Here is a 13,991-nt window from a genome sequence, read left to right as displayed (position 1 = left end):
AAAGGAAAAGGAATTATTGATTCAGCCAAGATAAAACCATTCTACTATGCCATATATTTGGCAGGACCCAAAAGGATTAAATCATTACTCCCATTTCATACTGAATTGGTAGATGGAAATGCACTTTAGATCCAAATTAGGCACCAACCTAACAACCTAGGGTTATTGGGAGGGGAAATGGATGGATTGTCTTGTGCCATGGAACACTTTAGGGGAGAATAGGAATAGGTGGGGAGCCACTGTGAGGAGACCTGGGCAGTCTGGGAGAAGGGTAGGGAGGCAGCACTGTGAGGCTAAAGGTAGAGAGAAGAGGTCCCCAGGAAGCAGGAATTCAGACCCTAAAATGTTTCAAGCTGTATCAACACAGGGGAATTTTATTCTTAGGTTTTCAACTTGGAATTGACTCCATCCTCACATCCTTCCCCTCCACCCACTCTCTTTTTTCTGAACCTGTGATTTCATCTACATAAGGAACTTCCAATGTGGAAACTCCCCCTACCAATACAGATCCGTAACTTATAGTCACACTCAGAGTTTCCTGAGGCACTGAAACATTATGCTCTTTGCCTGGGGGAAGGGGCAGTGGTTGGGGAACATACAATTAGCATATGCCAGACACAAGACTTGAGCCCAGACCAAAATCTATCCACTAGTCATCCTGGCATCTTTGGATCCTTAAAATGCTAAAATGTTCTGTGGGATTAAGGAGATTGTCCCAAGTGTTTGGCACTTGAATCACCTTGAAACGAAAAGTAAATTCTGTAACTTTGGCATGTTAAACGGGAGACAGAATCTAATGGAAGGCCATTGAATCAGAGAGGATCGTTTCACACTGTCATTGTACTCTAAGGCTTATAAAGCATTTACCTCATGGCCCTGCGAGGCAGTTAAGTTCAGGTGTTACTACACCCATTTTACAGATGAAAAAATGGAGGCTCAGAGATATAAAGTTACTTGCCCAAAGTTACATCACATCTAATAAGTCACAGAGCTGAGGATCAAACCTGGGTCTTCAAACTTTAAATCTATTATTCTGTACTGTCTCAAATAAAATTTTTTGTCCATTGGATTTTATATATATATTTTTATTCATGATACTTGCTATAGGTGACAGGGACTCAAACATAATAGTCTTATCACAATCATTACCAAAACCATGCCTAGGACTCTATGTAGGCAGGGTTGAGTGTTTTTGAGGCAGTTAATCAGCATTGGATAGAGCATTTTGGACCTGGAGTCTGGAAGACCTGAGTTCAAATATGGCCCCAGAAATTTACTACCTATGTGATCCTAGGCAAGTCACTTAGCTTCTGTTTGCCTCAGTTTCCTCAACTGTCTAAAGAGGATAATAACAGTACCTACCTTGTAGAGTTGTTGTAAGGATCAAATGAGATACTATTTGTAAACTGCTTAGCACAGTGTCTGGCACATAGTAGGCACCATAAAAAGACTTATTCCTTTCCCCCTTTGAGCCCTAACTTATTCACTTGTATGTTGTTGTTCATCAGGTATGTCCAACTCTTTGTGACCTCGTGGACCATACCATCCATGGGTTGTTTTGGCACAAATACTGAAGTGGGTTGCCATTTTCTTCTCTAGTGAATTAAGGCAAACAGAAGTGTCCAGAGTCACACAGCTAGCAAGTGCCTGAGACTGGATATGAACTCAAATCTTCCTGATTCCTGTACTCTATCCACTGAGCCATCTAGCTGCCTCCTAATTCACTTGTATAGACATGTCCTTTATTTTACTTCAATGACCTGGACTCAAAATTAATTTCAACCTTCAACATAGCAAATAGATTAATTGTGAACCTTCTTTGGCAGAAGATCTGGCCCTAGGTCAAGTTTAAAAATAGTGGTGCCCTTTCCCCTCCCATTTTGTTCCCCTTTCTCTATACCCTCAGTCTTGCAGTGCCCCACTTTCTCTCTGCCCAAAATTCCTTACAGTGGCTCCCCACCTAGATGTGTCTCTAAAATGTTCCATGGCACAAAGCTACCCAACCACTTTCCCTCTCAATGAAAACTACCACTCTCTCAGTGCAACTGATCATAGCTAGAGATGGTGGGGATAAAACTAATTCACAAAAAGATGATAAAACTTCCCTGCTCAACCTTCATGGTTCTCCAGTGACTCTTAAAATCGTGGTATATCAGGCCTAGTAGGAACCTTTTTGTTGTTGTTCAGTCATTCCTGACTCTTCGTGATCCCACATGGGGTCTTCTTGGCAAAGATACAGGAGTGGTTTGCCATTTCCTTCTCCAGCTCATTTTACAGATGAGGAACCTGAGGCAAACAGGGTTAAGTGGCTTGCCAAGGTTCATACAGCTACTAAGTGTCTGAGGCCAGACTCAGCACTCTATCCTATGTACCACCTATCTGCCTGAAAGGAGCCTTAGATGTCCTCTAATCTTACTCCTTTACTTTATAGATGAGAAAACAGAAGTGTGAGTCTTTTCCCCAAGATCCTATAGCTAGTGACAGACGGTGCTAGTACTCGAACCTAGGTTTTCTGGTTCCCAGAGTAATGTTCTTCCTTATACATCATGTTACCTCTCCTTAACAAAAGTATTTTGTATTTATACCCCTTTCATTTTTCATAATATTCCTCCTTCTTCCCTAGTCAGAGAGCCATTTCTTATAACGAAAGGAGAAAAAAGAGAGAAAAACCAAAGAGTTCAGCAAAACTAACTAACATGGCAGTGGAATCTTACAGTATATCTCTAGTGCTCCACACATGACATGCATTGACTCTCACATCTGCAGAGAGAAGGGGAGGTGGATTCTCACCTTTCTCATTTGTGGCCAAGTTTGGTCCTTATAATTACACACAGTAATAACAGTTGCTTTTACTTTTGGTTTTGCCTCCTCCTCCCCATTGATACTGTTTCAGTAATTGTATCCATTGTCCTTTTGTTTCTATTTACTTCATTTTGGATCAGTTCATATAATTTTTCACATCACGCTACCCCTCCTGATCCTCCTACTTTAAAACTCACCTTTCTAGCTCATAGAATCTAAAACACATGGAATTTCAGTGAAATTGTGATGTAGATACTTTCATTTTTGGTGGTGGTGGTGGTGTGTGTGTGTGTGTGTGTGTGTGTGTGTGTGTGTCTTCCCAGATCTCTAAAATTAAACTCCAGAGGTAATAGGTAAGATCTGGCCTTGACTGGTGGTTTATTCTTTTGGCGGTGAATGAAAGGAAATACATATCCCATGATACTAGGGCTGGAACACTTGGGGAAACCCACCTGCCTAGCAAATAGGCCAATTTGATTTGAAAATGCTCCATAAATGTGGCTGACTCTGAAGGCTTGTTCACCTAAGGAAAACCAGGCAGCACAGCAAAAGCTATAGGAGAGAAAAAAATTAATAAATTGTATGAGGACTCAAGAGCCAAGAAACATTAAAGAACAAACTCCAAACAAATTGGCAGCTGGCACATTAACCAGTCTGTTCACTTACAAAACACACCACATCTGTTTTGAATTAGCTTTATGTAACAGTAACTTGTTTTAATCATTCTTAGCACATACCAGTCAATAGCAGCTCACATTTCCATAGGCATTTCAGTTTAATAAGAATTTTTTTTTAACCACAACTTTCTGAGGTAGATAGTACAGGTCTTATTGTCCTCCCTCTACTTTTAAAGGTATTTTTGAAGGGGAGGAAACATGTTCAGAGAGGCTGAGTCATTGCCCACAATCACATAGTGGTGAACCAGAACTTGAACCCAGGTCCGATGACTTTCCTACTATATCACTTCAATTCCTAGCAAAAAGTATTTTTGAAATATTTAATTCTAGGTTTATTTGGGGGATTTTTAACCCTTTTGTAATTATGGCATTCTATCATAACTTATCTGAGTTGTGACACTATCTGTGTATATCAATAAACATTATATTTATTTTAAAAATAAAAATTAGTAAGAATTAGTCCTGATATATGTATGTATGTATATGTGTATGTACATATGGATATATGCATATAAACACACATTTATGTATGTATACACACGTGTGTATATATCATATGCATATGTATGTGTCTGTGTATGTATATCATATATATGTATATGATTTGTGGGGAGAATTTTGTACCATTCATTTTAAAATTCAAGACATCCTGAGTTATGATCAACCCCAGGGGCAGGAACAACCACCATATGATCTTTGGATTGTACAGCACTTTATGACTTTTAACAATTTCATATCTGTTACATCATTTTTTGATCGCCACAATTGTGAGGTAGCAAGAAGAAGAAGAGTTCACATTTATGTATCACTTCACAGTTTACATTCGAACGCATGATCTCATTTGATCCAAAACACAGCCATTGGATGTGAGAAGAGCAGGAATTATTTTCCTATTTTACAGATAAGGAAATTGAGCCTTGAGGAAGTAAGATGAATTTCCCAAGTTCTCATTGTTTGTAAATGCAAGAGCTGGTTAGTACTAAGTCTCCTGGCTTCTACTCTAATGAAGTAATTACGGCACCAGGCTTTGGCCTAAGTCCATTGAGGGAGGTATGACTAGAAAACAGTTTAAAAATGATCAACAAATTTTAGTGGCCATGTAAACTAAAAAGTGATTCAGCTGTGTCACAGGGCAGCCAAAAAATATCCTCTTTCCTAGGCTGCATCAAGAGAAATACAGTGTTTAGAATTAAAAAAAAAACAAGTGATACTTTCTGTTGGGATATAATCTGTCCTGGTCAGCCCATGTAGGGAGGAAGATGTTCAAAACTGGGCACCATCTTTGATACACATTTGATATTATACTTACCTTTTTCCTCAGAGATGGAAGTGAGATGGTAGATAAAATTAAATTGACCAATCACTAGCCACAGATACCTCTTGATACTCAAAAGGAATTCTACAACTCCTGTTTTTAGACTTATCTTCCTTATTCGTGATTGGTGTATTTCAAAGGTACTTGAGATTTTCTTGCCCCATGTTGATGTGTTTGTTTTGTTTTTGCTCATTTCTATTTGTGAATAAGCGTTTTATTTCTTCTTTTGCTGTTATTGTTATTGAAATCTTCTGTTCTTATCATCTTCATTTCTGAAAAACGCCCTTCTCCCCTCCTCTATTGAAGAGAGTTAACATTTATGACAAGGATTAGAAAAGAAAATGAAAAAAAAGTTATGAAAAACCAACCGGGTTGCCACATTTGTAAAGGCCTCCAGGTTGCTTTGTCATCTTCCAGTATAAACCATACAGCCCTGAACAGTCATTGCTATCCAATGGTTCAGCTATATCTGGAAAGGGCTGACTCTCTGGGAGCAGTTATGTGTGCAATTTCATTTCCTTGAGACAAAGACAAGTACCCAGCGAGGCACAGTGAAGTAGAATTGGTGCATGACTTTTTGTACCTTTCCTGCATGATTGAGTGTGTTCACTGAACTGATTTGTATGCTCCCAATAAACCCCACAGTAAGATAAACAGAGTGTGAACATTTATCTCCTCACTTTGAAATCCCACACTTGATTAGCTCACCATTTAAGAAGGATGTGAAAAGTTGGAGAATATCCAAAGGAAAGCAACCAGGTTGGTTGACATGGCGTCTGAAGGATAGTTGAGGGAACTTGGGAGATTTCGCCCCTAGAAGTGAAATGACATTGTAACTATCTTTGAAGGACAGTGGTGTGGAAAGGGGACTTGTCCTGCTTGGGCCCAGAAGCTAAAACTGGGAGCAGCTAGGAGTATTCTACCCTGCCAAAGGCCACCTAGTAAAGAAGCACAGTGTTCAGTTCTTAAGTGTTCAGAAGATGGGAACCAGGATGATGAGATGCTTGGAAATTATACAATTCAAAGAAAGTTCTAGGGGAACCTGGACATGAAGAAGGAAAGACTTGAGAGGGTGGGGGAAGGTTGAAGTACAGACTATTTTAGACTTTATGTAAAGAAAAAGGATCCTAACAATTAGTTATCCTGAAGTAGAATTGGGGAAGCTAGGTGGCACAATGGATAGAGCCCTGGGCTTGGAATTGGGAAGACTCGTTTTTCTGAGTTTAAATCCAGCCTCAGACACTTACCAGCTGCGTGATCCTGGGCAAGTCACTTGTTTGCCTCAGTTTCCTCATCTGTAAAATGAGCTGGAGAAGGAAATGGCAAATCGCCCCAGTATCTTTACCAAGAAAACACCTAAAAGGGGTCACAGAGTGAGACACAATTGAAAAATGACTGAACAACAAAAAAGTAGAGTAAGTTGCTTTATAAAGTAGTGCGTTTTCTCCCTTTCAAACTCTTCAAGGGTGGATTATCAATTCTAGGGAATGTTAGAGAAAGAATTTCTCTCCAAGTAAATACATGTTGGACAAAATGGCCTCTAAGGTCCCTTCAAACTCAAAGATTGTCATTTTGTGGTCCTGTAACATTTGTTTCACTTCAACCAATATTCATTAAGCACTTACACTATTCCTAGGCTTATTTTTAGATACATAGAGCTTTTACTTTGGTGTTCGGAAGGATCCTTGATTCGGCCTGCATTATTTCCATGATGGGCAGTCAGTGAGAAGTTACATGCTGGACCATCTATCATCATTTCTTTTCCACCCCCATAAATGAGGGGATTTGTTTTATGTGGAAAACTACCTCCCTCACGCACAGTAAAATTAAATAATCCCTGAACAGAAGACACATCAGAGTGGCCCCAGAGCCATGTGGTATGTGGATTCTACCATTCACAGACCAGTTTCCCATGTACTTCTATGTCAACTAATCAATAAGTGTTTATTAAGTGACAAACATATGTCCAATATCATGCTGGGCACTGTTAAGGATACAAAGATAGGTTTACATTGATTGGGGGAGGGGAAGTAACATGAGAAGGAATTTTGGAAGAATTTAGTGCTAAATTGTGTGGTCCTTACTATAAGTACCATAGTCATTCTGAGAGGAGGCCACCATAGTATAGTGCCAAGGACACTCAATTTGGAGTAAAAATACCTCGGTTCAAAAGCCAGTTCTTTTACATACTACCTCTATAATGATAAAATCATTTCCGGTCTCTGGGTCTCAATTTTCTCATCTGTAAAATGAGGGTATTGAACCAGGATAATCCTTAAGATTCCTTTCTGCCCTATACCCAGTGTTTGTAAATAAGAATTCAGGTAGAGCAGGATTAGTGAGAAAAGGCTTGATAGAAGAGAGGAGGCTTACATTTGGCCTGGAAGGATGGTAATTTTTCATGGAAGTTGGTATAAAAGTTTATTTGTGCTGACTTACACGTAACACAACACACCATTTTTTCATGTCCACCATTATAGTACCAATATAAGATGGGGGAACTAAGCCAGTTTATATGAAAAATTATGAGTTTTAATAGGTTCCAAGCTCAACATAAGCAAATGATGTGACATGGCAGCCCCCAAAAGCTAATGAGCTCTTAGGCAACATAAACTGAGATGTAGTGTCTAGAACAAGGGAGATCATTACCATGTGCTCTTCCCCTGTCAAACCACCTTGTAAGGGAGAATTGTGTTCAGTTCTCACATGTTCAGAAGGAGGAGACCAAGAAGATGAGATGCCTATAAATTATATCATTCAAAGAAATGTTCAAGGGACTTGAAGAGAGGATGTGAGAGTGGGGGAAGGTTTTTGGCTATTTTGAAGTATTTGAAGGGCTATCATGGGATAAGAATTATACTTCTTTTGCTTGGTCTCATAAGACAGAACTAGGAGAATTGGCTAGAATTTGTAGATAGGTGGATTTAAGCTCAATGTAAGGGAAAATTCTCAAAGTACAAAAGTGAAATGGATTGCCTTGGAGGCAGTGATTCAAAGGTATCTCTATTAATGGAGATCTTTAAACAGTCTGGATGACCAGTTGCCGGGGATACTGTAATGGGATTCATGCTCATGTATCAGGTTGGACTAGGTGACCTTTGCAGCCCCTTCTACCAGAGTGTGTCATACCACAGATGACCACATATCTTCACTGATGGGAGAATAAATTTCAGAATGGAGAATCAATTATACAGTTCTGAGGACAAATCTGTAGGACATGTTGTCACTGGATGTCTCACATCAGATTCTTTCTCTGGCTTCTAAGCAGTATACGATTGGACTGAGGATATCATAAGAGCCTCGAAGACACATTGATGCCATATAAACTATTAACTGCCCTTCAAAGGCATATCCAGGTCTATGTACAGTAATACTAGGGAGGATTGGAAGAGGAGGCTTCAGACTACCATAGGAAGGCCTCTACAAGTTTCACTTTCCCAGTCTTTCATAAACCACAATGGAATTGTCCCCAAAGCTGGGCTGGTCTTACTAGAACACATTAGCACTAAAGGTAGTGAAGAGGCTAATTTAAATAATTGCTAGATATGAATGGAGGCTTTGATGCACATTCTTAATTGGGCTATGCTCACTACTAAGACTCACCTCAGAACACTACCCCATAAGGACTCTTCCACCCTGTATTGTTGCTAACACCTTTCAAATGCAGTTCTGTGTAACAGCATGAACCAGGTGTGTATCAACACACCTGGCCTATGCTGTTGCTAATCTATCTTTTCAACTTTGAGATTTTGTGATTAACTAAAGGTTAGCTTAAAATGACAACTAAGACAAGGTTACACTGGGTAATGTTGGAAGGAGACAAAAAGGGAATAAGATATGTGAGGGGAGGTTGTAAAGAGAAGAAAATGAAGCAAAGCTTCTGGTCCATCCATGGTAAGCATGTTAAGCATGGACAGCCTTGTGGATAGGTCAAGTGCATAGAGTGAAGAACACCACATCTGTAGTATCAGAATCCTAAATCTTGCAGTTGGGAGGAATCTTAGAAGCATCTAATTCAACTCCACACCTGATGTAGGAATCCTCTCTATGACATCCCACACAATATATTCGTTTCCCACCTGAAGAAGGATCTTGCAATAGTTCATTCCACTATTGGACAATTCTACTTGTTAGAAAGTCTTTCCTTATATTGAGCTAAAGTCTTCCACCTCAGAACCTGCACTCATTGATCCAAGGTCTGCTTTCTGGAATAGCAAAGAGGGAACTCACTCTCTTTTTTCATATGGTAGCCTTCAAATATGTAAAGACTACTGTCATGTGTTTCCTTGGCATTCTCTTCTACAGGACAAATTTGCTTGCTTTCTTCAACTATTCCTCATTTAAGTTGTCTTCCAGATGCTTCACCATCTTAATCATTCCCTGGTGGCACTCTAGTTTGTAAACAGTAATGTACTATGACTCCATGGTCTATCACAAAGCATAATGGTAATGTTAGTTCATGTGATCTGAACAGTATACTGCTATTAATGGTCCCTAGAGTGACATTAATTTGCTCAACAACTAAATCACATTATTGGCACATATTGGCACAACTAAAATCTCCAGAGCTGTTTCATGTAAACTGTTCTCAAGCCAAATATCCTCTTTCTATATTTGCATATTTTAGTTTTTGAACTCAAATGGAAGATTTTTCATTTATTCTCATTAATTTTGTTTTGTCATTTCTGGTAGGTTAATGATTTTGAATTTTGATTTGAATACCTGTCACATTAGTTCCCTTTTCTAACTCTGTGTCACCTGAAAATTTTTTTTAAATTCAATTTTATTTTATTTTCAGATCTGAAGTCTTTTCTTCCTTCTCCTCCCTCCCCCATTGAGAAAGCAAAGAAAAACAAAAGCCCTGTTACAAACATTTATAGTAAAGCAAAACAAACTCCAATATTGGCCATCTCAAAAAAACGTCCGAGTCCATTATTTCTCTACCAGGAGGTGGCTAGCATGTTTTATCACGAGTCCTCTAGAATTCTGGTTGATCATTGCGTTAATCAGTGTTCCTAAATTTTTTCTAAGTTGTCTTTACAATATTGTTATTATAGAAATTGTTCTGTCACCTGAAAATTTTGTTAGTATGTCTTTTATGTGTTTATCTAAGTCATCAATAAAAGGTCAGAACTCTATGGCACTTTGCTAGAAATATTCTCCCAAGCTGACAACAGTCTATTAATCAGTACCTGTTGAGAATCTATAAGACTTTTATACTAACTCAAATCATAACATCTTATTACAAAAGCATCAAAATAGACTTTATCAAATGTTGTCCTAGAATCAAGGTATATTACATGTCTATGGAATTCCCTTAATCTGCTGATCAATTTTATTAAAAAGAAGAAATTGGGTTAATTTGGCATGATTTGTTTTTAGTGAACCCATTTTACTCATAGTGATCACCACATTCTTTGCTACAGTCAGAAATTTTTAATAGTATATTTTAGAAAATTACCAGATATTTTATATACAGAGAGATATATAGAACTCTCTCTCTCTCTGTCACACACACACACACACACACACACACACACACACACTTTTTACATATTTGTAGTTGCTGTGGTATGTGTATTATAAGGCAGCTGAAGAAGAGAACTAAGTGAAGAATCTTTTTGGCAGAGCAGTATAGCTCTGGAAGTCTGCAGTTCCTGGGTGATTTGTCTTATGTTTCATTCATGTTCCCCTGTGTGACCCTGGGGAAGTCTTGTGCAATGGGATATACTACAGGTTATCTGAGACTTCAATCACAAGGATTTCTGAAGAGATGATGATGATTCTTTCACAAGGCCAGAATGGTTATGTCCTTGACAACACACCTTTTCTATTTTCTTGGGTATGCCTATGTTGGAGATCATGAGATTCTCACACTAGTAACGCCAGCATATCATGGTGTCATCTACACATTTCCCCTTCACTTGGATAGTTTGGTGAATGGAGTGCAAAGCTTAGGCCAGTAACTGCAGCTAGGACAAGCATTGATTATAGGGGATCATTATATAATCACAGTCCGTTAGGGCCTTCCACAGTGGTTTCTCTGGCACTGCCTGAGCCAACAATTATACCCCTTCCTTTTTTAAAGAGATAGGAGAAAGAAAGAGCATTAGTGTGTAATAACATCCACATTGGCATACACAGAATGGCTGCTAGTGTAGGTTCTTAGATCTGCTTTATGAAGGAAAGCAACTTAAAAGGAGTCAACAATCTTCCTTTTTAATCACATAAAATACAAACACAGGAAATACAGAGAAGAGAAATAAAGACTCTACTACCTGAATCAAAGCTTTACATCCACCACTGAATTGAGAGAGCCTTTGCCTCTGAGGAATCGGATTGGTGGTGGTGGTGGGGGTGGTGGTTCTGAACATAGGGCCACTCAGAGTCTCCACCAGAGAATCACAACATCTTTCTCATAAGTGAGCCCTGAAAGCAAAAGCTCAGCTCTCACAATATATACTCTTTTGGCTAATAGGCTCAGAGCCAGAAGACATCACAGCCCTTGTGGCTCAGTGCCTAATTAGCTTAGTACCAAAAGGTGTGGAAGCCTTCCTTCAAGCAAGGTTCTCCTAAGCAAGCTTCCTTTAATGGGCTCCATGTGAGGCCTATTAGTGGGCAGGGAAGATCTTACTCCCCATTAACCCTACATAGTGTCATCCGGTCTTTAGGACTCAGCCTTGAACTTTCCCATTGACTGGACACAGATAGTGTTTATCATAGGGAAAATGGGAATCATGGATTTGATTGTATGATGCCTCTGCTGGGAAAAAGGAAGCCCTTTAATGGGGGACTACCAGAGCTTAAAGACCAACTTTGGTTGGTCTTTATGGTTGGATATTTTTGCATAAAGAGAATTACTGTACCTTCAATGTTGGATGTAAAGCAAATAGAGAAACCTGAATTTACATACATTGATGTAGCCTTTCAAAAAAACATTAAATAAGTAGTTCCAAGACTTGTTAGCAGAGTACTTCATTCCAGATCATCAAGAAAGCCAATAGACTTACTCATCTGGCTAAGTGTCAGCCTGAAAGACTAGAAGAAGAGGTGAGCTTGGGGTCAAGATGAGTGGAGTGTGCCACCAGGCGAGCAAAAGAACACTGAAACTCAAACAGGTCAGGGTCCTTTGCCAATGAGAAATTTATCAGCCTTTCCATAGCCTGTGCTTCAGCAGGTGGTGTCTGTAATTTTCTGATCTGACAATGTAGATGGGCTTAATCCTGGGACAACAGAAAGGAACCTTTAGGAAATCAGAAGAAAGTTGGGATTACACTGATAAACATTATCCTCCCAATGTCTAGCCATATTGGCCTGGTTGGTGACACCAGTACTGGAGATGAGAAAAATACACTTCCTTCATGTGGGTATGGATCTGCCATAGCAGCAAAACAACATTCCAAAGTCATCTAGGAGGAAGGATGACAGGTGCTTAAACCTAGAAGAGATTTCAAAGCAGGATAGAAATTATTGACATTCCCCTTATCAACCTTGCCTGTAAGAAGTTTGAGCCAAGGTTTTCAGATGAAGAAATTAGGACTATCTATAGTCATATGAAAGAATGCTCTAAATCACTAGATAGGTAAATGCAAATCAAAACAACTCTGAGGTACCACCTCACACCTATCAGACTGGCTAATATTACAGAAAAGGAAAATGATAAATGTTGGAAAAGATGTGGGAAAATTTGTATACTAATGCATTGCTGGTGGAGTTGTAAATTGATCCAACCATTCTGGAGAGCAATTTGGAACTATACCCAAAGGGCTATAAAACTGCACTTTTCCTTTGACCCAGCAATGCTAATTCTAGGTCTATATCCCAAAAAGATCATAAAAATGGGGAAAAGACCCACATGTACAAAAATATTTATAGCAGCTCTTTTTTGTAGTGGCAAAGAATTGGAAATTGAGGGGATACCCATCAGTTGGGGAATGGTTGAACAAGTTGTGGTATATGAATGTGATGGAATACTATTGTGCTGGAAGAAATGATAAGCAGGTAGCCTTCAGAAAAACCTGGAAAAACTTATGCTGAATGAAATGAGCAGAACCAGGAGAGCATTGCATGCAGTAAAAACAACATTGTGTGATGATCAACTTTGATAGACTTAGCTCTTCTCAGCAATACAATGATCTAAGACAATTCCTAAAGACCTATGATGGAAAATGCTATCCATGTCCAGAGAAAGAATTATGGAGTCTGAATGCAGATCGAAGCATAATATTTTCATTTTTTTTCTTTCTTGTGGTTTCCCCCTTTTGTTCTGATTCTTCTTTTACAACATGACTAATGTGGAAATATGTATCATATGATTGCACATGTATAACCTCTATCAGATAGCCTGATGTCTTGTAGAGGGGGGAGGGGAGGGAGGAAGAAAAAATTGGAACTCAAAACCTTATAAAAGGGAATGTTGAAAACTATCTTGACATGTAATTGGAAAAAATAAAATACTATTAAGTGGGGGAAAAAAAGAAGTTTGGGTCAAGAGGCCTTAAGTGTGGAAGCATGAGAAGCCTCCAGGGGATAAAACTGTTTGAAGCCTCTTCCTCAACTGGAGACTACATAGAAAGAGAGCAAGGTAAGAGACCTATGGTTTATGGCTCCAAATAGATTCCTGAAAATACAAAGAGGGCATTGGACATGATTAGTGTTGTCCAGCACTTCAGCAGAAGAGCAGAAATGAAGATCACCTAAAAGAAAAGGTAGAGGACATGGAAGAAACTCATAAATCACTTTTACAGATGCCATGCTGCTGCCTTAGGAGAAGAAGATGGACAAGCAGCCGTAAGAAATGGGAACGCTTTTCAGGCACACACTGGTTCCCCAACCTACCTCACTTCCCCATCCCCTACGAGGGTTATGTGGAGAAATACATAACCATCCCTTCTCTGGAGATTGAGGGAGCATAGGGCTTAGAAAAATGATACTATTACCATGTTTGGGGAGGCAAAGCAATTTATCTGTGGGGGCAGAAAGGCAGCAGCTGCTGTCAGTGACCTTGAGGAGAAAAAAATATTCCTCCCACCCTGAGGCTGCATGTAGCCAGCTCATAAAAGCAGGGAGATCCAGAGCCTCTGGGCTGGTATTTAGACTGGTCCGTTATGCCAAAGCTACAGAACTGTGTTTATTGGAAGGAAGGAGAGTAAGAAAGAGGTGAGTCCTCTTTTTTTGGTGAAGTAGTGGGGCAATGA

General features: G+C 39.3%; 1 protein-coding gene across 1 annotated transcript in view; it reads left to right on the top strand.

The window, feature by feature from the left end:
* The window catches only part of IL16 (interleukin 16), a 175,476-nt gene that overhangs the window by 64,719 nt on the left and 96,766 nt on the right, over window positions 1-13,991 (top strand). The window lies entirely within an intron of this gene.

Source organism: Trichosurus vulpecula, chromosome 8 (genome assembly GCF_011100635.1).
Source record: "Trichosurus vulpecula isolate mTriVul1 chromosome 8, mTriVul1.pri, whole genome shotgun sequence".
NCBI classification, from domain to species: domain Eukaryota; kingdom Metazoa; phylum Chordata; class Mammalia; order Diprotodontia; family Phalangeridae; genus Trichosurus; species Trichosurus vulpecula.
This window is presented reverse-complemented; position numbering and strand designations above follow the sequence as displayed.